This window comes from Dendropsophus ebraccatus, chromosome 8, assembly GCF_027789765.1.
Source record: "Dendropsophus ebraccatus isolate aDenEbr1 chromosome 8, aDenEbr1.pat, whole genome shotgun sequence".
In the NCBI taxonomy this organism is placed as follows: domain Eukaryota; kingdom Metazoa; phylum Chordata; class Amphibia; order Anura; family Hylidae; genus Dendropsophus; species Dendropsophus ebraccatus.
Genome location: NC_091461.1, coordinates 109,615,765 through 109,641,529, shown reverse-complemented (window position 1 = coordinate 109,641,529; position 25,765 = coordinate 109,615,765). Strand labels below are relative to the sequence as shown.

Here is a 25,765-nt window from a genome sequence, read left to right as displayed (position 1 = left end):
CTGCTTTGTGGTACTTTGTATACTACCAGCCCAAGCTTTCTCCAGTCCTCGCCCTCTAGTGTATTGTCTGTACTGACCAGCTCCTCCTGGTGACAAGCCTGCACTATAAAGAGTGGCGGTTCCTTTTTGCACTATTTTGTATTACATATGTAGTACTGTAGTGATTGTGGAATTATTCACTAACACATCCAGGTACAGTAGTTTAATGGTGGATAATGGAAACAAGTTAATTCTCAAATTGCTCGGTACTCGCCCAGCCTTCAAAAAGATTGTGGTATACAGAGTATACAGGTATATTTCCACATCCAGGGGCAAAAGGGGCAGTTTTAATCATGTAACCTGCTCTCCCTCTTGAACAAAGTGACTTCACCATATAAATGGTCCTGAGCCTGAGAAACCCCAGTGATTGGCTCAACTCTGCAGGGATCAGGCAGCAAGTGCTTGATTTGCCTACAGCACCACCACAGGTGACATGAAGCATTACACCGTTCTATATGATGCACAGATGTGCTGGGTCCTCCAGAGTTGCTCTCCACTCAGTAGATGAGAGTCCTGAATATGGGACCTAGTTATAGAGTTGTTGACCCCTTTAAACGCTCCCTTTAAGCATTTGAAAAACAAAATGTCTCTGCATAGCTTGCAGCTTCATAATAGAATGCCTTCTGCGTTCTGGAGATGGAACATGGGTGACCCAGCTGGAGGACTCAGGTGTAGCAGTCTTCTTCTCGCTCTAGACCCCGTGTTCGCTGAGAGCTGGACGGACAGAATATAATTTGCTCATATTTGAAGCGCAGTCCTCAATGCCGTAATCCATTTGTGCGGCCGCTGATTTACTTTCAATTATGGCGGTAATTGCCTGTTTTGTGCTGGAATTAGTTTTTTTTTTCAGCCACTCAATGATCTGACTACAGATGTGGCATCTCAAATGCACAAACGCTCCAGATCGCTCCCTCCAAGATCTAAAAATACATAAGAAACAAAATAAAATCTATTAAGCATGAGATGTCCACGTTGTTAGTCTTGTGTGAGGCCCGGGGGACAAACACTCTGTTAATTTGAGGATGTGTCAAATAGAAGCACTTAAAGTAAAGTCTCCGAGACCCATGTGGTGCGCAGCCTCCTTGTCCTAAGCTATAGTCTCATTATTTCTGGATTCAGTATGTCACAGCTGGAGTGATGCAGAGTCCGGCCATAGGTCATAGGTCAGGGAATCAACACAACCTCTGTGCTGGCCTTGGGACTAAGTAAAGGAAGCGTCCTCTGTCACACCACACACAATCATTGTATGGATCAACAGTCAGTAAAATGACCTAATAATATGGATTTTATACCTGACTGCTCATTGCAAGTGGATTGTACATTATACCCAATCCCTCCCATAACACTTTAAGGCCATGTTCACACATCGTGCCGTTCTGTGACCCGGCCAGGTCACAGAACAGCCAGTACTGCTGGTACTGCAGTAGTGGCCGGATGATCTTCACTTCTGGTTAATTCGGATGCGGGCGCACCCGGCCGGAGCTGCACCCTTCATTCTGTGAACTGACATGTCTTCTACTATGTGTATACGCTCTGGCCGAGATTCCATTCATTCACATACAACGTAAATGTAAATTGCAACAATTTATACAACACAAATCTCAAGTCTTCCCATACTTATTAGCTGCTGTATGTCCTGCAGGAAATGTTGTTTTATTTTCAGTCTGACACAGTGCTCTCTGCTGACATCTCTGGGTGAGACAGGAACTCGGTCTCGGTTTTCTCCTGCTCTGGACAGTTCCTGTCTCGGCCAGAGATGTCAGCAGAGAGCACTGTGTCACACTGAAAATAAAACAACATTTCCTGCATGACATATAGCAGCTGATAAGTAAGGGAAGACTTGAGATTTTTTAATAGAAGTAAATGACAAATCTATATAACTTTCTGACACCAGTTGATTTGACAGAAAAAGATTTTCACTGGACAACCCCTTTAAGAGGGTGCTCTCTTAACTCCCTCACAGACACCTGGTTACTAAAAAGGTCCTCTCTCTCCTCCCTCTCTCAATTCTCCTCAAAAGCCATATAGTCTACAGAAGGGTCCTTCGCCCTCAACTCTCCCTGGCAGTTACCTGGTCACAGAGAAGGTTGGACCCCTCCCTCAGCTCTCCCTGGCAGCCTCCCGTACCCTTAGCGCTACCTGACATTTACCTCATCACTGAGAGGGTCCGTCCCCTCCGTCAATTTTACCTGGTAGTTCTTCATCTTCCTGGCGGCCACTTGGTCACTAAGAGGGTCTTACAGCAATCCCTGGTGTCGTCCCTCATCCTTAGCTCTCCCTGACAGTTACCTGGTCCCTTGGAGAGTACTCCTCCTTCCTCTCTCTCAGCTCTCTTGGGCACTCACCTGTTTAGTCACAGGTCTGTCCCTCATCTCTCCCTGACAGACACCTGCTAACTAAGGGTCCTATTAGACAAAGAGATTTTGGTTTTCGACGATTACCAAAATACCGCAAACAAGCATTTTGGGGAACAACCTGAAACTGTTCACCATAAGGGCCCCATTCCATCGGACGATTATCGTTCAGATTATCGTTAAATCGCTGGAATCTAAACGATAATGGTTCGGTTGAAATGCAGTTAACGATTAACGACCGAACGAGTAATCGTTGATCGCTTTATAAGACAGTAATCGTTGCTCGTTCGCAAAATGTTCGCATTGAATAAGACGTTGTTTGGTCGTTCGCAGTAGATACGAACGCAATAGCAAAGAAATAGCGAAGAAAAAAACAATCGCAAATACGATCATAGGTAACGATTATCGTTCCATGGAAATGAGTGAACGGTTTTAGGTCTTTCGCAATAGCGGTCGTTTAAGATCGTTAATCGTTAACGATTATGCGAATGGTAATCGTCCGTTGGAATAGGGCCCTAACCCACAGAACTCTAGTCGTTAGTTACAATCGTTTCCAAGATTGTTTATTCCTTCTGATCCCAGCCAAGGAAAAGAAACGATGTGTACATACACAAAAGATTGACGAATATTTAGCGAATCATTACCAAACGCTTAACAATTATTTTAAGTCCGCTTATAAGATGCCATCAACGACACGCAAACCATTTTTCCATCGTTGCCCGCATACACACAGAACTATTTTTGTTTAAAGGGAACCAATCAGCTCTTCCCTTTAAATTAATTGACAGTCAGAGAGTGGTGAATAGACAAGGACCTCTCTTTCTCCGGTATACAGCTTCTGCTGCTGCTGCGGTAGGTAAGTGCCGTGGGCTGCTCAGTGCTCCAGGGAACCATGTCAGCCCAATTGAGCTGATTGGTTCCCTTTAAATTCTAATGATATATTGATTTTTCACACTAAAATCGTTCCGTGTAATAGAGCCCTAAGAGGGTCCCATTGTTTGAGCACTTGTTGGTGGTCATTGGCGCTGAGAGAGTCCTCTCTCTTCCAATCCCTGAGAACTCCCTAGAAGACACTGGGTCTTCATTCTCTTTTTCTCTCAGCTTTCCCTGGCAGCCACATGGGCACTGAGAGAGTCCTCCTCACTTCTCTTTCTCCGCAATCTTTGGCCGTCACCTTCCCTTCTTCTATTCAAGTTCCCCCTGGCAATTATGTTCTCTCTTTGAGTTCTCCTGGGTAGACACCTGGTCACAGAGAGGTCACTGAGAGAGTCCTCTCCCTTCTACCCTCTCAGCACATTTATCAATAAGGGTCCATTTACACAGAAAGATTATCTGACAGATTATCTGCCAAAGATTTGAAGCCAAAGCCAGAAACAGACTATAAACAGGGAAGAGGTCATAAAGGAAAGCCTGAGGTTTCTCCTCTTTTCTAATTCAGCAGATAATCTGTCAGATAATCTTTCTGTATAAATGGACCCTAAGGGCCCTATTCCACGGGAAGATTATCGTTCGCATAATCGTTAACGATAAACGATCTTAAACGACCGTTATTGCGAAAGACCTGAAATCGTTCACCCATTTACATGGAACGATAATCGTAACTTATGATTGTTCTTGCGGTCGTCTTGTCGTCGCTATTGCATTCATCACTATTGCGAACGACATCTTATTCAATGCAAACAATTTGCGAACGAGCAACGATAAAAATAGGTTCAGGTCTTATTAAGCGATCAATGATTTCTCATTTGGTCGGTAATCGTTAACTGCTATTCAACCGAACGATTATCGCTTAGATTCGAACGACTTAACGATAATCTGAATGATAATCGTCCCGTGGAATAGGGCCCTAAGGCCATGTGCAGACTACGTATGAAACCGTCCGTTCCCTGACCCGGTCGGGTCACGGAACAGCCGGTCTCTGAAAAGATAATCCCGGCCGGTACTGCAGGATGATCTTTGCAGCCGCAGAGTTCTGATGCGGGCGCATCCATGCACGCCTGCATCTGAACTCCCCACAGCACACTATGCTCGCTCCGTAGTGTGCACTGACAGGGTTTTCTGAATAGTGGCCACAGAAAACTGACATGTCAGTTTTCTACGGTGCTGCGAGAGATCCTGGACGGAGCTTATACTATATGTATACGCTCCAGCCAGGATTCCATAGAAGACTAAGCAATGTATATAAGCAACGGCCGTACTTTTACGAAAATATATGTTGTGTGAACAAAGCCCAATGGTGCGTTTATACAGAGAGATTTATCTGACAGATCTTTGATGCCAAAGCCAGGAGCAGACTAGAAAGAGAGAACAGGTTATCAAGCAAAGACTGGGATCTATCCTCTTTTCAAATCCATTCCTGGCTTTGGCTTCAAAAATCTGTCAGATAAATCTCTCCCAAACAGTGATAAATGAATTTCTGATCTAATATCAGGAACCAAATGGTTTTGTGTCCATCAGGGATTTAATCTAAATTATATTCCCTACTGTATGTATAAAAGGTTGTTTTTTTTTTTAACATGTTGAACAATAAGAAATTTTAAACAGTGTGATTCAATGGGGACTGCTGCTTCACTTTCTAAAGAAATCAATAAAGCTGCGTATTTAATGAAGGATTATTATCGTCCTACTGCGGACATGTCCTCTGTTTTCTGTGGCATGAATCATTCTGGAAAGACTTAGCTGGATATATCCGCTGCCCCTAATAGAAGGGCTGGGAGGTCGGTAATGACAGTGATTTGCTGATTGCAGGATGTGGGACGTGTTCACATTTGCATATATGCAGCATACTAATTAAAGGTCATTTAAGTGTTACGCTATTAATAAGTCAAAGCAAATCCTAGTCTGTCCATGAGTCGGGTTAATGGATAATAGTTATCCGGAAACAATGAAGCAAATGCCGTGACAAATATTATATGGAGAAACGGATTATTTCATTATTTGCTATTAAAAATCTCTATGACTTTGGGTAGAACTTTCTATTGAAAAAGTTTCAACACTATACAGTATTTAACCCCTTATGACCCAGCCTAAGGACTGCACCAATTTAAATTTTTTTAGTTTTTTCTTCCTCGCCTTCTTAGAGCTCTAGCCAGGGGCGTAACTAGAAATGGCTGGGCCCCATAGCAAACTTTCCAATGGGCCCCCTCCCGGCTACTGGGGAAGAAATGGACACATGGTTTCGGCCACATGCATTGTCTGAATTTTTTTTTCTATGTGGTTTTTAACTGCTTACATGATCTGCATATTGTCTGTAGCGATTTATCACAGGATTGGTAGGCAACAGCTTCAGACAATGCACATCTATCTATCTATCTATCTATCTATCTCCTATCTATCTCCTATCTATCTCCTATCTATCTCCTATCTATCTATCTATCTATCTCATATCTATCTATCTATCTATCTATCTATCTATCTATCTATCTATCTATCTATCTATCTATCTATCACAGATTTTCTACTTTTTAGGTAAATAATTATTATTAAAATGGTCCTATTGTGACTGTGACTTGTGATAAGGGTTTTATTTTTTTCACCTACGGGGGTGTATGGGATATAATTTTTTGCGCCATAATTTTTTAATACCATTGATATGTTTTGATCATTTTTTATAAATTTTTTTTATTTGTAATGTAACAAAAACCCTGTTTTCATTTCGCTGTAAGTATGTAACCCGGCCCTTTTAACCACCCCATCCCCCCCCCCCCGCGCGGTCCGGAGCATACATTACCTGCTCAGCGCCGTGGCTGCCGCCGGTCCCCATCAGCCAATCAGTGCACAGGCAGCACGGATTGGCTGATGGGGACTGATGGAAGCCTGCCGCGGCACCGAGCAGGTAATGCATGCTCCGGGCGGCTGGCGGCGGGGGGGGGGGGGGGTTAAACGGGTCGGGTTACATACTTACAGCAAAATGAAAATTCTGCTGCGGGTATGTAACCCCATTGAACTTTACACTACCACAATCCGAAGCGGATTTTGCTGCAAACTCGCAGCGTAAAATCCACTGCGGATTTGATACGTGTGAAGCTACCCTTACTAAGCATATGCTAAAAAGTTACAAGTCAAACATATGTATGAGATAGCCACCATGATTGTGTGTGAAATGGTAGTCTCATGGTCAAAGCTATAGTCTATGCTGACTAGAGATACGCGTGACTCAGGCATGCACAAACCAGATCACTCAGCATATGAATACCGGTGGCTGAAGAAGTTGGATGCAGCCCTGGGGAGTCTGGGCCATAGGCCACATCCATATTTTCCAGGACGCCCCTAGGGCTGCATCTAACTTCATCAGTCATCGGTATTCAAAGCTGAGCGATCCTATTCGAGCATTCGAGTCACGCTCATCTCTAATGCTGATAGAAGTGACTATATGACAACCTACGGTATATCTGCAGCAGAGCCGTGCAAATAATTTTCTATGCACTTGATCATGCGCTGAGATACCTTGACCCATCCATGACATGTCAGGTTCACATAACCAGGCTATAAATAGTGACCATAATACCTTCCCATGAATAGCTATTACTAAGAATTGGCTGAATTCAGTTCTATCAGTGTATCCACATAGAGACGACACAATGGATTACATGTCATAGGGACGTTATTTCTGGAATATCAGCCTTTTGCCTTCGACCCTTTTAACCTCACCACGACTTCTCTGCAGTTTGTATGTTATTCTTTTAACACGCAGCCTTGAGAATATTTCGTGTTCTCCTTTTATTCGCTTTGACGTGAACCGCTTCCACGGAAGAGCCGTCCTCCGGATTACTAATGTTACAATGACACTGACTTTGCCCTTGAGGTATACATGCAATTTGATTTACTTTTCAATTGACCTCAGCCATGGCAGACGGTAAAAATAAAACACTTTTAGCATCGAGCGCGGCATTTATGATGTCGTAACCAGGACCCCCATGGCCATTGCTTTATTGAATAAAACAATGAGGCGCCCAGTATGTTTTCTCTCTGTGTCACAGCCAATGAGAAGAGAGTTCCTCATAGCCACAAGCCTAAAAGAGGCTACTTACATGGCCCCGGGCACCTCCATTACCAGCATATATGTTAGCTATTTATTACACATTAAATGTCTGTCTGGGGGCAAATACATCTCCCAGGCCCAGATAGGAAGCCTCAGAGATCCGTCTGAATCTAGATATTGTCAGGGAGCGAAAGACAAGAGGGTACAATATACTGTGTAATGGACTTGTCTCAGCTGCTGCAGAACATCGTTAACAACCGCAGCACCTAAAGGCCTAAACACCTAATATTCCACGGCCCGACTCTGAGGAGCAAACAAGCGCTGTCAGCGCTCGTTTGCTCCTCGTTCCCCACTCGCTGCTGGCGCTATTCCACGTGGCAGCAGCGAGCAGGTGAGTCCAGGGAGGGCCGGGGCAAGCTGCGGGGGGGCTGCCTGGGTGATCGCTGATCGTCCGGGCAGCCCATAGGATATAGCGGCGGTCTGCTGCCGCCGCTCCTCTTCCACGGGGCGGCGGCAGCAGATCGCTGCTATATAAGTCGTTTGTCTTTCAACATGTTGAAAGACAAAGACTTCAACAATCAGCTGACACGAACGATGTCGGCTGATCGTTGCCTCGTATTCCACGGGACAATTATCGTCCGCAATGGCCGAATGTGGCCGATAATCGTTTCGTGGAATAGGGCCTTAAGGGTTCATTACACAGAAAGATTATCTGACAGATTATCTGCCAAAGATTTGAAGCCAAAGCCAGAAACAGACTATAAAAAGAGATCAGGTCATAAAGGAAAGCCTGAGATTTCTCCTCTTTTCAAATCCATTCCTGGCTTTGGCTTTAAATCTTTGGCAGATAATCTGTCAGATAATCTTTCTGTGTAAATGGACAAGAAAAAAAATATTTCAAATCAATTAGTGTCAGATCTAAAGTCTTCCAGTACTTATCAGCTGCAGAAAGTGGGGTATTCTTACACAGTGCTCTCTGCTGCCACTTCTGTCTGTGTCAGGAGCAGCAGCAAATCCCCATAGAAAACCTCTCCTGCTCTAAGCTTAGCAAGCAGTCCCTGACATAGACAGAGGTGACAGCAGAGAGCGCTGTGTCAGACTTGAAAGAATACACCACTTTCTGCAGGACATACAGCAGCTGATAAGTACTGAATTTTTTAATAGAAGTAATTTACAAATCTGTACAGCTTTCTGACACCAGTTAATTTGAAAGAAAAATATTTTCAAATGGAGTACCCCTTAAAGATTGCAACACATAGGGAACAAGTGGAGAGGAGTTTTTGTTGTGGAAATGAGGAACTCTACAATCAATCTATATCAGATTGGTATGAAAGTACCTTCCAATGCTGATGGATGGACACCGCACTAAAGCATAACAAGACCTGTATATTCTTAATGTTGGTACATTATGTGCCAGATTTTTTTTTTTTACTTCTAAAGTACAATTAGATTTCCTTTATTGTAATATGAATTACTTTCCAGCCCCCCCTTTTAATAAGTCAGTGGGCCACTCAAACAATAGACGTGCGGAAACCCATTAATGTGATCCTGTCATAGTTCCTTTTTATAGAATGGCTGTCAATGAATTCATTTGGTCGGTTTGGGGATTCATGTGACAGACGTCATCCCCTGCTCTCTGTACCTCTCTATGTAAGTGATCTTCAGCCCGGTCCTTAGAGACGCAGCAAATGTAACTAATGGAATGATATTCATTGAGGTCTGGATATGGCTTCATGATAAACAGGCTAATAACCCGACTGGATTTCATTTACTCTAAGAGCATCGATCGATCCTTGTAAAGCGTTCCCTGTCCACTTTGTTTGCATAATTCCTCTCATTATACACGGCCTCTGAGAACAGTCTTTGCCGTTCAGTTACAATGATAGGTAAGTACGGTTTCTTTAGGCCGAGGCTTAACCATGACTTCTTACCGTTTTTAACTATAAAGTATCCGCTGTATATCCATTGTATACAACCCAATGGGATGGCAGCTGGAGCTCGATAGTTAAAAGCTGCAGCGCTATAAAACGTCCCAGTGTCAGCGTAGCACCCGCTTTTTGGTCGTAACACAGGTCACATGGCCAAAGATCGCATTGCAGTTCATAAAAGTCATTGCCAATGTTGCATTGCGTCATGCTACTTATCATGACTGCTACCAGAAATCCAACCCAGATGGGTTTACGGGACGACATTGTTTTAACTGGCACGTCGCAATGTGACAGCAATGTGCATGACGTATAATTCAATAGCCTGCTACGGGATCATGTTGTTTATATGCCGCTCATGTATCATCCATGCCACATTGAAATCTAATACGCCCCATCCATCTCTCCCCTGACATATTCTGTTAAAGGGTTTATCCAGCACTACAAAAACATGGCCACTTTTCCCCCTACTGTTGTCTCCAGTTCAGGTGCAGTTTGCAATTAAGCTCCATTTACTTCAATGAAACTAAGTTTCAAAACCTGCAAAACCTCCAAACTGGAGACAACAGTAGGGGGAAAGTGGCCATGTTTTTGTAGCGCTGGATAACCCCTTTAAGTAGGATGGCCCCCATACACATTGGCTTGTTGGTCCATAAGGCTGAGGCCTCCATTATAAGGCCATGTTCACACAACGTATGTTTAGCATAAATCACAGCCGTTGTTGCAACAACAGCCGTAATTTATGCTAAACATATGTTGTATTTGAATGAATGGAATTCCGGACGGAGCATATACACTTAGGGGGAGATTTCTTAAACATGGTGTAAAGTGAAACTGGCCCAGTTGCCCCTAGCAACCAATCAGATTCCACCTCTCATTCCTCACAGGCTCTATGGAAAATGAAAGGTGGAATCTGATTGGTTGCTAGGGGCAACTGAGCCTGTTTTACTTTACACCAGTTTGATAAATCTCCCCCATAGTATATGCTCCAGCTGGGACTCCATCCGGCCGGCCAAAAAACTGATATGTCAGTTTTCTGCAGCCCCTATTCATTAAATAGCAGCCACACAGACATGTCAGTTCACACGGCCGGTACTACAGATGATCTTCAGTAACACCGGACGTTCTATGGCCCGGGCAGGCCACAGAACGGCCAGTGTTATACCATGTGTGAACATGGCCTAAGCTTGTGTTCTTAAGTGGGTGCCGCTTCAAGGATCCAATTTGTCTTATTGCAACGTCTCAAATTTTCCTTCTCCTCTACTGCGGCTCATACAGTGTGACCAGCCAAATGCCGATCGCCAAGGTTGACTTTACAAGCTGCAATATTACGACGGCCTTTTCCAGGAACCATAATGTGCAAATGTTTCTGGGTGACCGGTTCAATAACAAGATCGTAAAAATTGTGGTGTCTAACTACAATGGCTCTGTGGTGGTGACAAGAAGCCAAGTTGTGGACATTAAAGGGGTTCTCATACTGTATAGAGCTGATGACCTGTCCATAGGAGAGGCCTTCAATACTACACTGGTGGACGTCTGAAGACTCCAATTGGATCAGCACCAAGAAGGGGCTGTGGTGCTTATATCCAGTTTAATCCCAACCAACTACATGAGATATACTGCAGCACCGGGCACAATAATCCGAACAGATGAACCACTGTGCCCATGTAAAGATATAAAGGATGCCGCATTCACAGTAGCACAGCAGCTGCAAAACTGTTACGGTCTTCAGGGGTAATGGAGATCAGCCCATCGTCCGTTAAAGGGGCTTTCAGCCTTAATAAATTGATGACCTATCCTCAGAATAGGTCAATAAAGGGGTAGAGCGGTGCTCGACATTTATTCACTAAATAACACACATTACAAAGTTATACAAGTGAATGGCCCCCTCACCCCCGGAAGTGTGGTGCATTATACTCACTGCATTACTGTTGACCCCAGTCTGGCACAATGACGTAATCTTCAGGAGGCCGGCCAGACCGCTCCAGACGTCCCTCATGCCGGCCCCCCTCTGGCGCGTCATCAGCGGCCCAGCCGCAATTGGCTGAGCATAACTATGCTCAGCCAATCGCAGCTGATGACGCGCCAGAGGGGGGCCTGCATGAGGGAGTGCCGGAGCGGTCTGGCCGGCCTCCTGAAGATTACATCATTGTCCCAAGATGGCGGACGGGGTCAACAGTAATGCGGTGAGTATAATGCACCACACTTCCGGGGTGGGGGGGAACACAGGGAAGGGAGCCATTAGTTGTATAACTTTGTAATGTGTGTTATTTAGTGAATAAATGTCGAGCACCGCACTACCCCTTTAATACAGTATTGCCATGGTCTGACTCCTGGCACTTCACTGATCAACTGATGGAAGAGGCAAAAAGCTGCTGCAGCCTCTTCAATGTTGCGCTGCCATACTATTGATAGTGGTGATGTGAGGTATTGCAGCATTGTCCCATTCAAGTGAACAGGGCAATATTGCTGTACCAAGCAGTTCTGTACTGTTAGTCGATCATACAAGTGCTTCAGTATCTACAATATTTATTTCTACTATTACTAACAATGGTACAAATGTTGTTCTGTTCACTTGATTAGTTCATCGCTGCAGTAGTTAGTAACAAGTACCAACTCCTAGTCTACAATTATCCTGCTAGGAGAGGTTCAAGCCAAGAAAGGAGAACATTTTACCTCCTGGTGCCTCTGAACCCAGTCTAAGTCAAGCTGCTAAAAGAAAGGCACTGTTCTGTTCCAGTCCAGGCTGTTAGGATAAAGTTGTACGCAAAACAAGGTTCCCACTAAGGTCTATCTCTGCAATTCTTCATTTTCCTTTTGCAAATCCCCAGTTATGAGAGAATTAAGAAAACATTGTTCCTGAAAAGAAGAGACTGGGCTGTTCTTTAACTAAACAGTTGATAACATATTCAAACAAATCAGAGAACACCGGAACCGTCCTCATCAGTATTTCCTTAGCAAAAAGATACAAATATTCAGAATAATGATATTCTGTGGCTTCCTGTGTGATTCAGCTTCATAGATTGTAAGAAATTATAAGATCTGTACAGGTCCCCGGGTTCTGGATGTACAGCTGAGAGTTCTCACTCCCTGACACCAAGCAGAAATCTTTATAATGATGAGAAGGAGAAACAAAGTAGATTAGTTGCAAAACTTTTCAGTATATGGTACATGCTTATGCTCAAAGGGGTACTCTAGTGAAAATCTTTTTCATTCAAATCAACTAGTGTCAGAAAGTTATACAGATTTGTAACTTACTTCTATTTGAGAATCACAAGCCGTCCAGTACTTATCATCTGCTGTATGTCCTGCAGAAAGGACATTCTTTCCATTCTGACACAGTGCTCTCTGCTGCCACCTCTGTCCATGTCAGGAACTGTCCAGAGCAGTAGCAAATAAAATCATAGAAAACCTCTCCTGCTCTGGATGGTTCCAGCCATGGACAGAGGTGGCAGCACTGTGTCAGACTGGAAAGAATACACTACTTCCTGCTGTATGCTGCCTAGTAATGAAAGAGTTGAGATTTTTAAATCGAAGTAAATTACAAATCTGTATAAATTTAAAAGGAAAAAAATTGCTGGAGTACCCATTTAATCTTTATTTACTGTACATTAAACCAGTAAATCCAAAATGTTCACGCTTACAATATGGTTTCTGCCAACCTCAGACCACCGTGGTCAGGAGGGGTCAGGGAGAAAGCAGGCATATTTTTCGAAGCCAGGACAAACCCTTTAACTTTTGAGAGACAGCATTTGACTCAATGTACTGCATTGCCCTGCAGCTTGGTAAAAATCATGTAGCGCTACAAAAAAATCACAGTGTAGCCCTGTCCTAAAGAGGTGTAGCCTGTGACTTATGATTATGAGTAGAGATGATCGAACAGCGCCAATATTCAGGTTCGTACGAACTCGAACCATCGGTATTTGACTCCCGCAGTCTTCCTGTTCCGTGGGGATGGTAGAGACAGCCCGAGTCCCGCCTGGAAAACAGGGATACAGCCTGGGCCATAGGTTGTATTGCTATTTTCCAGGCGGAACTCGGGCTGTCTCCATCTTTCCCACGGAACAGGAAGACTGCGGGAGTCAAATACCGATGGCTCGAGTTCGTACGATGGTTTGGTCATCTCTAATTATGAGTAGACTAAGCTGCAAAAAATCGGGGGTTGTGTCATGATGTCAGGTAAGAAGTAGTGTTGAGCAGTTTGAGTTCGGGAACATTCTCCAAACCTGAACACTCAGCATTTAACTCCCGGCGGCTGGAGAAGTTGGATGCCGCCCTAGGGCGGCATCCAACTTCTCCAGCCGCCGGGGGTCAAATGGCGAGTGTTCAGATTCGGAGAACGTTGCCGAATCCGAACAGTTCAACAATAGTAAAAAGATCAAGGACTCCCAACAGGACGGAGCCGCAGTTCCTTTCACATTGCACCTCTGTGGTACCTGTTCTTTGTATATTAGCTTTATATGATGCTTATAACTAGTCGCCGGGGGTGGTTGTATGATTTCTAAGGCATAATTATACCAGTCCTCTACAAACAATGTATTCCCAGGAGCCAGACAAAATAATACGTTACTGGTGTCTGGTACGGTAAGTCTGATCGGTAATGCATCTCCCGCTCATGAATCAGAGAAAGGAAATGTCATTCCTGCTGTATTTCTCTGCATCGTTTCACCAAACATGGTGATATAAAAGTATTTCATGGTTAGTGTGGAGCGCACAGGCACAACGTGATGAAATATTCCCTGACGCTGAAGAAATATACAATTCACACAACAATAACTATTCCTACAATCCTCTAGGTAAAAGCCGATCAAATTACATCTATCTATAGGGAAAGAATAGGGAAGCGTCCAGATGTCTGAGGCTTTGTTCCATTAGCAGTTTCAGAGATACAGGACAACGTAGCGCAGCAATTCTTTGTCTGGTAAGATACCGAACACCATGACAGACACCATAAAAGTCAATGGAGTCCGTCGGTGTCAGTCATGTGACAGATCTGAGGCCGCTGTTATATTAGTTATATTGCACTACAAAAGTACTGCACGCCAAACTATACAAGATTCAGTAAGATCAGATACAGAATAATCCATCTTATTAGAGCTGGCGTAGATTTCATTATCAATTTTTCAATGAAAAAATTATAAATGCGGCGCACGCACCCCCAGTAACGCCCCCTCTCCGCCCCACTGGCGAAGGTGGTGCAGATGGGGCAGATGCGAAAAAAGTATTCGCAAAAATACAGTTTGCAAATATTTTTACGCCGATTTGCCCCATCTGCACCTAAAAAAGGCATTTACGCCTTTTCATACATGTCCCCCATTGGGTTTTAAAGGGTTGCTCCAGCGAAAAATGTATTCTTTCAAATCAACTGGTGACATAAAATTTGTAATTTACTTCTATTTAAAAATCTCCAGTCTTCCGGGACTTATCAGCTGCTGTATGCCCTGCAGGAAGTAGTGTATTATTTCCAGTGCTCTTTACTGCCACCTCTGTCCGAAACAGGAACTATCCAGGGCAGTAGCAAATCCCCATAGAAAATCCTCTCCAGCGCTGGACAGTTCCTGTCACGGACAAAGGTGGCAGCGGAGAGCACTGTGTCAGACTTGAAAGAATACACCACTTCCTGCAGGACATACAGCAGCTGATAAGTACTGAAAGATTGGAGATTTTTAAATAGAAGTAAATGAGTATATCTCTGGCACCAGTTTATTTGAAAGAATTGTTTCTCTCTCACTGCATTACCCCTTTAGTAGTGGTTGCCGGAAACTAAGAGAAACTAAATAACTAAAAATTGATCCAAAACAGTAAAGTAACATATTTTCTGAACACTGTGGGGAGATTTATCAAACATGGTGTAAAGTGAAACTGTCTCAGTTGCCCCTAGCAACCAATCAGATTCCACCTTTCATTCCACACAGACTCTTTGGAAAATGAAAGGTGGAATCTGATTGGTTGCTAGGGGCAACTGAGCCAGTTTCACTGTACACCATGTTTGATAAATCTACCCCCTGTATGGCTATTTAACCTATACATTGATGTTAAAAGCACCTGGAATGAGAATATTTGTCTTTGCATAATAAAGAAGATTTTTTCAATCTGCTATCACAACTTTACCTTTAAGACGTTCGATATATGGAAAATGCTGGCTGCAGAAACCTGTTCTCACCTATAAACAACACAGTGCTGTTTTGGCTGCTGATCACATAAGTCTGGTTCTGCCTGTCTGGGTAGAGGGCAGGTCTCTCCTGGATCTGACATAACCTCATAAGTCATCTAGATAATAACATGTTGTGTTAGGATCCCGTATACACAAAGCTTACAGTACAGTAAGTGAAAGTCAAGCCACGAGATAAATAGATAGATACCGTGTTTCCCCAAAAATAAGACAGTGTCTTATATTAATTTTTGCTCCCAAAGATGCACTTAATCTTATTTTCAGGGGATGTCTTATATTTCCATGAAAAATAATTCATAAGTCACATGCACAAAATGTCAGCTTCAAGCCACCAGGGGGAGCTCACCACAGCACACTTGTACAGCACAGCAGGGACAGCGTACAATATGATGGCAGGTGACGGTATAACAGTAGATTGTGTGCAGCTCTACATCTGGAGGTGGGGGACAAAAAGGATGGCGTCAGGCGACAGGCCTTGATGCCTTGCCTATACATTTTCAAGTGACAATCGCCAAAGAAAACATTGGTGTTTTGGCGGCAAGTGACGTTCTTCATGTTCTGCATGCGGCTGCTCTGCAACAGACAATGTAAGTAGGGGACAATGGCGGAGGGCTAAAAAGAGTCACAACTGTATGCCCTGGTCTGTTCGGCGGGCATGCTTCCAAACGAAAACTTTGCTGGGTCTTACTTTTAGCAATTCAGCACAACCTCTACTGGGTCTTATTTTCAGGGAGACAGGATGGCTTGATAGATAGATGATTGATTGATTGATAGATAGATAGATAGATAGATAGATAGATAGATAGATAGATGATTAATAGATCAATAGATAGATGATAGATACATGGAAAAAAGCAGCACTGCTCAGTGGGTTAGCGCTGGTGCCTGCGGGCCTAGGTCCTGACTTCAGACCATAGTAATATAGTAATAAAAAAAAGTCAACATCACTCCAGGGGTTAATAGAGTAGAAAACGGTGATTTATTCAAAATTTATCATGCAACACTCCATAGATGTGACGTTTCGGTGGCTTTACGCTACCATTTTTAAGCATACGCCACCATTTTCAAGCATACGCTTAAAAATGGTGGCGTGAAGCTACTGAAACGTTGCATCTATGGAGTGTTGCATGATGAATTTAAATTTTCTTTACTGTTAACCCCTGGAATGCCGTTCACTTTCCTTTACTAGACAGATAAATAGGAGATAGATAGATAGATAGATGATAGTCAGATAGATAGATAGATAGATAGATAGATCGATCGATCGATCGATAGATAGATAGGAGATAGATAGATAGATAGATAGATAGATAGATAGATAGATAGATAGATAGGAGATAGATAGATAGATAGACAGATACATAGATAGATAGATAGATAGATAGATAGATAGATAGATAGACAGATACATAGATACATAGATAGACTTTGTCCTTTAGATGCTGGTGTTTTCCGAGAACAGGAGTGATGAGGATAGTGAAGACTATGATAACCTATGGTATCACAGAGGTTACACTACCTATTGGATGGTGCGGCTGTATATCAGTCTACTAGTTCTGAGGACTTTATATTTATAGCATCAAAGAAATTCTACTTCAATAGGACTGAGCTGAAGTAAAATCTATGCTATTAATGTCAGTCTGGTCAAATGAAAAGCTTGTGTCTCAGATGTGTAACTAGTCCCCTGGATGATGAAGCGGTAACCTTAGATATTCAGCCGCCTGGAAAGAAGAAGCAAATGTGGAGTAATATGTAAATGCTAAAGTAAAAAAATGTATAGTCCTTCTATAAAGTGAAGACGTATCTGGAAACGACTGTTTCAGTGACAATTTCTGGGACCATTTTGGTCTCCACACCCAATATCACCCAGGCACTGTGCAATGCTTCACTTCTCCTGTGGAGGCGCTGCAGATAAACTGGACGCTTACTACAAGGTTTACCTATAGATTTCTGATAAATGATGGAGGACGGTCTGTGGTTGTCATGGGTTCCTTATAAAAAGTAAGGTCTGTGCAAAGTATAGAGCCACTTTATCATTCTGTTCACACACTGCGGATTTGTTGTACAGCAACTCCCTGTAGTGTGTGAACATACCCTAAGTGTATTGGAGGAAGCCGAGCTGAGCATGCACACATATAAAGTAATAGCCGGGGGAAGCCGAGCTGAGCATGCACACATATAAAGTAATAGCCGGGGGAAGCCGAGCTGAGCATGCACACATATAAAGTAATAGCCGGGGGAAACTGAGCTGAGCATGCACACATATAAAGTAATAGCCGGGGGAAACTGAGCTGAGCATGCACACATATAAAGTAATAACCGGGAGAAGCCGAGCTGAGCATGCACACATATAAAGTAATAGCTGGGAGAAGCCGAGCTGAGCATGCACACATATAAAGAAATAGCCAGGAGAAGCCGAGCTGAGCATGCACATATATAAAGTAATAGCTGGGGGAAGCAGCCGAGCTGAGCATGCACACATATAAAGTGATAGCCAGGAGAAGCCGAGCTGAGCATGCACACATATAAAGTAATAGCCAGGAGAAGCCGAGCTGAGCATGCACACATATAAAGTAATAGCCAGGAGAAGCGGGAGCTGAGCATGCACACATATAAAGTGATAGCCAGGAGAAGCCGAGCTGAGCATGCACACATATAAAGTAATAGCCAGGAGAAGCCGAGCTGAGCATGCACATATATAAAGTAATAGCCAGGAGAAGCCGAGCTGAGCATTCACACATATAAAGTAATAGCCAGGGGAAGCCGAGCTGAGCATGCACATATATAAAGTAATAGCCAGGAGAAGCCGAGCTGAGCATTCACACATATAAAGTAATAGTGGGGGGAAGCTGAGCTGAGCATGCACACATATAAAGTAATAGCTGGGGGAAGCCAAGCTGAGCATGTACACATATAAAGTAATAGCGGGGGGAAGCTGAGCTGAGCATGCACACATATAAAGTAATAGCTGGGGGAAGCCAAGCTGAGCATGCACACATATAAAGTAATAGCGGGGGAAGGCTGAGCTGAGCATGCACACATATAAAGTAATAGCTGGGGGAAGCCAAGCTGAGCATGCACATATATAAAGTAATAGCCAGGAGAAGCCGAGCTGAGCATGCACACATATAAAGTAATAGCTGGGGGAAGCCAAGCTGAGCATGCACATATATAAAGTAATAGCCAGGAGAAGCCGAGCTGAGCATGCACACATATAAAGTAATAGCCAGGGGAAGCCAAGCTGAGCATGCACACATATAAAGTAATAGCTGGGGGAAGCCGAACTGGGCATGCACATATATACTGTAAAGTAATAGCCGGGGGAAGCCGAGCTGAGCATGCACACATATAAAGTAAAAGCTGGGAGAAGCCGAGCTGAGCATGCACACATATAAAGTAATAGCCAGGGGAAGCCGAGCTGAGCATGCACACATATAAAGTAATAGCCAGGAGAAGCCGGAGCTAAGCATGCACACATATAAAGTAATAGCCGGGAGAAGCGAACTGAGCATGCACACATATAAAGTAATAGCCGGGGGAAACTGAGCTGAGCATGCACACATATAAAGTAATAGCCGGGGGAAGCCGAGCTGAGCATGCACACATATAAAGTAATAGCCGGGAGAAGCCGAGCTGAGCATGCACACATATAAAGTAATAACCGGGGGAAGCCGAGCTGAGCATGCACACATATAAAGTAAAAGCCGTGCATGCCCACCTCTAGTATTGTTCATAGCATTCGCAAATAATGAACTGCTTAATGAATGTAATGAATATTATCTATATCATGCTGGATTAATGGATCAGTATAAAACTGCTATGTTTATTGCATCTTATGGTAAAATTTCATGAATTACCCCCTATATACCTTAGGGCGCTATTACCCGGGGCAATAATCTGCTGAATCAGGAAAATTTGTCAGATTATAGTAAAGAAATATGTCGGCACTCACCGAAGTACGTTAATGCTTGTTTATTAGTGTCACATCAAGCAAGTACAGGTAAAGAGGAAGTGTTTGGCCTATGGCCTTCATCAACTGATGAAGACCATAGGCCGAAACACGTCCTGTTTACCTGTACCTGCTTGATGTGACACTAATAAACAAGCAATAATGTTTTTTGGTGAGTGCCAGCATACTTTTTTACTATTTACTTGGATCAACTCCCACAACAAGCACCACCTCTACACAGAGCTCCTATTCTACGATTTGGCTGATTATGGCTCAGTGTAATAAAGACAACAATCAGTTAATGACAACGAGCAACAGCTGATTGTGTAGTTTAAGCTAGTTTAAAAATCGCTATGCGTTATAGCGATTCCCAGCCAATGGCTGAGAGATATATAAAATAATAAACTTTATACATAGCTGTACAGGCTCCCCCGGTGTCCTTAAAGCTTCTGTGCGCTACCCACAGCAGCCACTCGCACTTCTGAGTCGGTCTATGCAGTGACAGGCCGCTCAGCCAATCACTGGCCAGGGAACTGTCCTACCTCAGCCAATGATTGACTGAGCAGCAGAGACTGCAGTCACTGCAGAGACCGGCTCAGAAGTGCGAGCGGCGACTGCGGGAAGTGGGGAGAATCTAGAGGACACAGGGAGCGTGGAAAGGTAAGAATAAAGTTTATTATTTTACAGTTATATATACTTAGGGGGAGATTTATCAAACATGGTGTAAAGTGGAACTGGCTCAGTTGCCCCTAGCAACCAATCAGATTCCACCTCTCATTTTCCAAAGAATCTGTGAGGTTTGAAAAGTGGAATCTGATTGGTTGCTAGGGGCGACTGAGCCAGTCTCACTTTACACCATGTTTGATAAGTCTCCCCCATAGTGTATTCCCAAAAATAACACACGGCCTTAGATCATTTTTTTTCGTCCAAAGAGTTACTATGTCTTATTTTTGGGGGATGTTATTTCTCTGCCCCCTCCTTCCAACGTCCCCAGTCCGCAAGGGGATTGGGTGAGTCCTAGGGGGCAGCAGAGGGCCTTACTTTTGGAAAGTGGCTTAGTTTAGGGTGGGGGTGCCTCATTTTCGGGGGATGCCTTACTTTAGGCTAGTAGGTACACTAGTTGGGGTGTCTTATTTTAGGAGTATGTCTTGTTTTCGGGGAAACACGGTATATATCAGTAGCAGATCGGCCCTCACTTTTGCACTAGGCATCGGGCTGTGTAATATGGCCCTTAGGCTGTGTTCACACTTGCAGTATGTGAATGCATCATTCCAGTAACTGATTATTTCATTGCAGTAATCTATCATTTAATTTCCTTCCAGCCGCGTCTAACTGCATAAACGCAATGAAACTCCAACGTGTGCCAATATACCCCATTGATAACATGACAATGATCAAAGCCAATCATCAATGATCATCAACAACTACCCTGATGCTACGTTTACACGGAGCGATAATTCACCCAATCGATCGTTTAACGATTTTGAAGCAACGATTTGTTTTGTATAACGATCAGGGTTTAGACGAATAAATCGTTAGAAAACAGTTAGAAAAATCGTTTTTGCGATCGTTTTTGCGATCGCTTAAGCCCATCTCACACATAGGGTGAATCAGTGAAAGACTGTTTACACAAAGCGATCTGCGAATTTTTAGCGAACGACCAACGACGACTTGAGAACATGTTGAAAGATCACAATGAATGATTTCTTGCTCGTCACTTGATCGTTCGCTGCATTTACACGTACGATTATCGATCAAATGCGATCGTTGTTGTGAAAATTCGAACAATAATCGTTCCGTGTAAACGCACCATGACCTTCCTCGCTGGATACTTAAGATGTCATTATATCTGCCATTTCCTTCACTCGTTGGCTCAGACAACCTTTGAGGCTCGATAAACAATCCTGATAGAATCAACAGGAGAAATGATGTGAAAAGGCAATCGGTCCGCACCTGGAGTTCATACTGCGCGACCGCGTGACGCTGGAAGTAATCCAGTGCCGCTCCAGGGGCAAATACTTGTGTTTCATCCAATCCAGGATTCCCTTGTTTGTGGCCAAACTGGACAGTGAACCAGTTGTTTAACTCTTGTCTGGATTCTTGATCACCTTGACACGGCCCCGGGTACAATGCTCTTTTTGATGTGTGAAATTTCAATGTCAAAAGCTTTAGGGTCAATCGGCACAATTGAGATTTTCACATTTTTATCCTATTATTTCGATCAGGTGTGGCCCCTGTGTGTAGACGCATGGCTTCCGGCACACTCTACCTGAGCTCTACACCTGGTATATATGCTGGGACGTATAAGTAAAATGTATCTATAGGGCTCCATTTATCCTACAGATGCCATATGATTGTTCTTACATACATTTAGAATGTTCAATCATAAATGTTTCCAGATTCCAGTGATTCTGTCTCTGAGCTCTACAGGCAATTCTTTCCTCCTCATGATATGAATTGCCAGCTATGGGCCCTTATATAGACAGGGGCGGAGTCTCTCCAGATCCCGTCCAATCAGCTGAATTTACCACAGGTGACTCAGGTCAGGACGCAGAAACATCTCAAATATGATTAAGAAAAATGGAAGGAGCCAGAACAGAATGTCACATGTCACAGCAAATTTTTATAAATGATCAAAAAAATTATCAGAATCCGATAATCCGATCTGTATTTGATTATCCGGTGGTTGAAGAAGTTGGATACAGCCCCAGGGAGTCCTGGAAGTCATGGATACAGCCATAGGCCATATCCATATTTTCCCGGCAGTCTTAGGGCTGTATCCAACTTCTTCCGCTACCGGTAATCAAATTCAGGTTTGTACGAAGCTGAGCGTGCTTGAGGTTTCGCTCATCTCTACTGCGCACATCTCAGATCCGCAGTACATCAATCACCTCTGCAGTAACAATGCGGGGGTATCAGGGATTTTATCCATTGACTTCAATGAGAAAGTTAAAAAAATTGCAATAAAATGCAAATTTTCTTCAAACATTTTTGAATCAATCCATGAGGAAACGGCTTCTGGTTGCCGGGATGTGGAGTAGGAACATTGGAGGAGATTTATCATACATGGTGTAAAGGGAAACTGGCTCAGTTGCCCCTAGCAACCAATCAGATTCCACCTTTCATTCCTCACAGACTCTTTGGAAAATGAAAGGTGGAATCTGATTGGTTGCTAGGGGCAACTTAGTTTCACTTTACACCATGTTTAATAAATCTCCCCCTATGTGTGCGGTTATTTTGTGTTTAAAACCACAGTAATTTTTGTCACCCTGTACATAGGTCCTAAAAGTAAAGTTGTATTTGTTTCCAATAGCAAGTAGTCAACTATTCTGTTGCCCGTAGCAACCATAGTGTGACTCTTTAATGCCCATAGCAACCACAGTGCAATTCTCTTCCTTGCCCATAGCAACCACAATGCATCAACTGTCTTTACTGCTCATAGTAACCAGGGTGAAAGCTGCCCATAGCAACCAGCTACACTGCATTAACTGTATTGTCCATAGCAACCAGTCACAGCGCAGCTTTCCTGAGTACGGAATAAATCACTGCTGCCGTTGTGTCCTGTGACTTCCGTCCCCCCTGCGGTCTCCGTGCTCCCGTCCCTCCTGGTCCCCTCACCTCCTCCCCTCTTTTCCCCTCCGCCTCTTTGGGGAGGCCACGCCCTCATGTGGGCGGGGCGGAGGCGCAGTAGGCGTACCCTAACGGGAGGCTCCTCCTGACGTCACGATCCTTCCCAGCATTCCCGAGCATTCACTGCCTTAGCAACCGCGGAGTGAGACCGAGGCGCGGCCGGGTGAGAGGTCAGCGGAGAGACACCGAGCCAGGCAGCGGGCGGCGGCTCGGAGTCACCGGGAGGAGCTCAGGCTGAGGTAAGGGCAGTGGGGAGCAGTCGGTCCCGGCCCCGGGACACTTGTGCGCCGCTCTGTCACTCGCTGGATCCCGGCTCGGAGTTGGAGGATTCCGCTCAGGTGTCAGGGAGTCAGACGCTGTCAGTGCTCGCACGCCGGCTCTCCGCTCTGTTACCGGATCCAGCGGGATTACCTGTTACTGGCGGGATCACCTGTGTGAGCGGATCCCTCCTGATCCTATAAATCACAGCGGAGTCACTGGGGAGGAGTGGGTCTTTGGATCAGATGGATTACCCCATGCGCTGCCTCCCATCACACAGCAGATCACTCAGGAGATCCACTTTCCTTCTGCAGTAGATTTACTGGATTACCTTGTACACTGTAGATCCCCTGCTATGTCTCGGTCCATAGTTGTCACTTGTCAGGACACTGTACACTCCTTTCCACTACACTGTAAGCCTGATCTGATCAGCTCTCCTTGTATGTTATCTAGTGGATCCCATGGTACTGAAGGTCTGTTTGTATGTTATCTAGTGGATCCCATGGTACTGAAGGTCTCCTTGTATGTTATCTAGTGGATCCCGTGGTACTGTAGGTCTGTTTGTATGTTATCTAGTGGATCCCATGGTACTCTAGGTCTCCTTGGATGTTATCTAGTGGATCCCATGGTACTCTAGGTCTCCTTGTATGTTATCTAGTGGATCCCATGGTACTCTAGGTCTGTTTGTATGTTATCTAGTGGATCCCATGGTACTGTAGGTCTCCTTGGATGTTATCTAGTGGATCCCATGATAGTGTAAGTCTCTTTGTAAGTTATCTAGTGGATCCCATTGTACTGTAGGTCTGTTCGTATGTTATCTAGTGGATCCCATGGTACTGTAGGTCTGTTTGTATGTTATCTAGTGGATCCCATGGTACTGAAGGTCTACTTGGAGATTATCTAGTGGATCCCATGGTACTGTAGGTCTCCTTGGATGTTATCTAGTGGATCCCATGATAGTGTAAGTCTCTTTGTAAGTTATCTAGTGGATCCCATTGTACTGTAGGTCTGTTCGTATGTTATCTAGTGGATCCCATGGTACTGTAGGTCTGTTTGTATGTTATCTAGTGGATCCCATGGTACTGAAGGTCTACTTGGAGATTATCTAGTGGATCCCATGGTACTGTAGGTCTCCTTGGATGTTATCTAGTGGATCCCATGATAGTGTAAGTTATCTAGTGGATCCCATTGTACTGTAGGTCTGTTCGTATGTTATCTAGTGGATCCCATGGTACTGAAGGTCTAGTTGGATCTTATCTAGTGGATCGTCTGATAGTGAAGGTCTACTTGGATTTTATCAAGTGTATCCCATGATAGTGTAGGTTGTGCTGTATGTTATCTAGTGGATCCCATGATAGTGTAGGTTGACTTGTGTGTGTGTGTGTTATCTAGTGGATCCCATGATAGTGTAGGTTGTGATGTATGTTATGTAGAGGATCCTATGATGTGGTAGGTCTCCTTGTATGTTATGTAGAGGATCCCACAATACAGTAGATCTCCTTGTATGTTATGTAGAGGATCCCACAATACAGTAGGTCTCCTTGTATGGTAGGTCCCTTATATGGATCCCTTTGTCATGTTGTGGACACAAAAATCTGTAGATTCTCTTATATGTCCCATGGATTCTTGAACCTGTAGACCCCGTTATGTTATAGTAATCCCTGCGCTTGTCATACAATTCATCCCTAAAAACTGGCTTTTCGTATTTGTCATGCAGTGGATCCCATGTAACAGAAACTTTACTGTAAATCCCTTTGTATGCTATAGTGCTGCTTTAAATCCAGTAGGTCACTTTGGAGCCTTATAGTCGTAATGTAGATCCAGTTCTATCTGGGGGCACCCTTTTTGCCAGTGTTTAGATAATCTATGGATTACTAATCATCTCTGATCATTGGATCAATGGACCTGGCGCTGCGTCCCTTTACTTCCTATGAAGAATGAGAAGATGTAAATGACGCTTCAGTGTGAACAGATCCCTATCCAGTGCACGTTATTGGTGTCCTATTGATCCTGCAGAGATTTATGATTATCTTTTTTTTTCTTTCTCTTCCCTGTGCCAAGTTGATATTGGAAGAGGCTATGGGCGCTGCCGCCATGTGTTTGCGTCATTATCTCGCTTTCCTTCACCCTGTCTTGTAGTGAAGGTTGCCGCTTCCTTGGTGAGGCTCTAACCTTGAGTGTTGTGATTACCGAGACGTCAGGGGAGAGCGCATGTCCGCAAAGTCCTGAAGTTTCACAAGTGATGACAGGTTAAAAAGAGGGTTGCAAAACCACAACCCCCAGCATGCTGCATGCTGGGGGTTGTAGTTTTGCAATAGCTGGAGAGCTGTAGGTTGGAGGGCATGGTTCTGGGGGATAGAATGGGGTGATGCATGCTGGGAGTTGTAGTTTTGCAATAGCTGGAGAGCCGTAGGTTGGAGGGCATGGTTCTGGGGGATAGAATGGGGTGATGCATGC

At 44.0% G+C, this 25,765-nt stretch overlaps 1 protein-coding gene and 1 long non-coding RNA gene across 4 annotated transcripts in view; one reads left to right on the top strand and one right to left on the bottom strand.

Moving 5' to 3' along the window:
- Positions 1-224: 224 nt before the first annotated feature.
- LOC138799791 (uncharacterized) lies at positions 225-23,282 on the bottom strand. 3 transcript variants are annotated; one of them, XR_011364312.1, is made up of 5 exons: positions 23,118-23,282; positions 15,411-15,569; positions 12,269-12,407; positions 11,976-12,113; positions 225-959 (listed from the first exon to the last, which is right to left on the bottom strand). It is a non-coding gene; the product is annotated as an uncharacterized lncRNA (long non-coding RNA). The 3 variants fall into 3 exon arrangements; XR_011364310.1 differs by having other exon boundaries at positions 11,976-12,407; XR_011364311.1 differs by lacking the exon at positions 23,118-23,282 and adding an exon at positions 23,039-23,107 and having other exon boundaries at positions 11,976-12,407.
- GNG12 (G protein subunit gamma 12) overlaps positions 23,110-25,765 on the top strand; it is a 53,009-nt gene continuing 50,353 nt past the window's right edge. The window contains exon 1 of the mRNA XM_069981414.1: positions 23,110-23,289. The gene's annotated coding sequence lies outside the window, so the exon portion shown is untranslated. The remainder of the gene's footprint in view (positions 23,290-25,765) is intronic.